Consider the following 1,877-nt stretch of genomic DNA (forward strand, 5'->3'; position numbering starts at 1 on the left):
TGCCACCCTCCTCGCCCCTCCCCCCCCCCATTCCTCCCCTCCCACGTTTGAAAGCCCTGTTTTCATTTTAATTTGCACCTGTTGTGCAGTTGTTCGCTGAAGGCGAGTGCAGACCGGTCAATCGCACGGAGACGTGTTAGGAGGAGATGTGGGGAGGCTTATCTTTTGATATGTATAATGTCCTCAGAAAATGTCATGCATGGACTTCATCTTGTCGCTCTTGATTCGATTCTGGGAAAGCTTCAAGGGGCAGGGACACTTTTCAGGCCTCAGTAGGGCGAAATATGGCCCATGAGATGTTGTAATTAAGCTTTGTCGATGACACAATGCGAGGCGTTCTGCACTCTCTAAACTATTTATATAACATTCTCCAAGCCATTACATTTAAATGTGTTCAATTTCCACCAAAGACATATGAGCCTGCTTCAGCTTTTTTTAATTGCTCAGGAACATACATTTTCAACTAAAACACAATAATAATACTTTTAAAATAAAAAAAGCCTCCACCTCTTCACGATGGTGGCTCGAAAGTCTGGGTCCTCCCATGATTGGCTCTCACCGCAGAACATTCTTGCTCAGGCTGCCAGCGAGGTGTGTCCCCATGCGATGCCATGTTCCTGGCTCAGCCTAGCGCTCCATCTGCACGCCTCCAAAAAGTCTTCTGACGTCCATTTTCTGCCACGACTCACGCCGCGGCGAGCATGCGCCGAACCTGCCGATGCCGGCGACTAATTTGCACGCGAGCCACCTTTTGATTAAGTTCACAGCCCTCATTTACAGGCCGTCTATTTTAAGCAAAGCGGGCGTATATGTCTGGGTCCTGAGTGTTGTGGAAGCGGGGCGGGCCCCGCTGATGCTGCTCTGGAGTTTGGAGTGTGTGTGAGGGTGTGTGTGTGGTATGTATGTCAGCCTACCTTTTTTTAATGTGTGCACTCGATAGGCCCCTGAAGGTCCTGTCGTATCTATATTTTCACATGTTAGGAAACCTCTGTGTTCATGTTCATGGTTCACTGGCAATGCAAATGTGAAGAAGACATCCAAAGGGGTACATGTGAAGCATAATCTAAATTACTAGAGGTTAAGCCTTTCTGTATGCACAGCAGCGACATTTCTAATATTGCATGTGCTATGTGAAGCATCTCAATCGTGACGGGTATGCTGCAGGGCATAGCCGGTCCTGAAAGGTGCAGCTCGTTGGCATCCGAGGCATGCGAGCAGGACTGAAAATTAGTGGCTATTTTGGCCCCCGCATCTCCTCGACAGCTGTCTGCCCACCGCTGCGGTTCAGTCACAGATTCCAGCCGCGGACGCTGTAATTGGGGTGTAACCCACAAAAGATTTAAAAAAAAAAAAAAAGAAAGAAAAGATGAGCCTACGCCTTGGGCCGAGCAGTGATGTGGGGTGACCTTTTTTTAATCTGAGAATAAACCCCTCAATTTCCAAAAACAAGTCGAAATCCCTTCTTCAGATTCCTCTGTCATTTATGTTTCGAGTTGGATCACTCGGCTGACACTCGTATGCGAGTTCCAAAGTAGTTCACGCCTACATTCCTTGATCAATCACGTTGCAAGCTGCCAGCAGGGACTGGCTTGAACAACACATGGGAAAATTGTGAAACTAGAATAAGACGTGCTTAAGAGGATCCAAGGGTATAACACTTTCTTTTAAACAATGGTTGATCATAAGGACTAGTGCTGCTCATTTCGAACATTTACAAAGCGCTGGAAGAAGTATTCAGGTCCTTTACTTAAGTAAAAGTACTAATATCACACTGTAAAAAGTAAAGAACTCTCCTGCCATTGTAGAAAGTCTAAAGGATCCAACCTGTTGTGTGTTTAATGGTCTCATCAGCTCAGCTGGACCTGTAGGCCGTTATA

At 46.5% G+C, this 1,877-nt stretch overlaps 1 protein-coding gene across 1 annotated transcript in view; it reads left to right on the forward strand.

Moving 5' to 3' along the window:
* The window catches only part of zeb2b (zinc finger E-box binding homeobox 2b), a 102,044-nt gene that overhangs the window by 76,329 nt on the left and 23,838 nt on the right, over nucleotides 1-1,877 (forward strand). The gene's annotated exons all lie outside the window — the stretch shown is intronic.

The sequence above is a fragment of the Etheostoma spectabile genome, chromosome 24, assembly GCF_008692095.1.
Source record: "Etheostoma spectabile isolate EspeVRDwgs_2016 chromosome 24, UIUC_Espe_1.0, whole genome shotgun sequence".
Classification (NCBI taxonomy): Eukaryota; Metazoa; Chordata; class Actinopteri; order Perciformes; family Percidae; genus Etheostoma; species Etheostoma spectabile.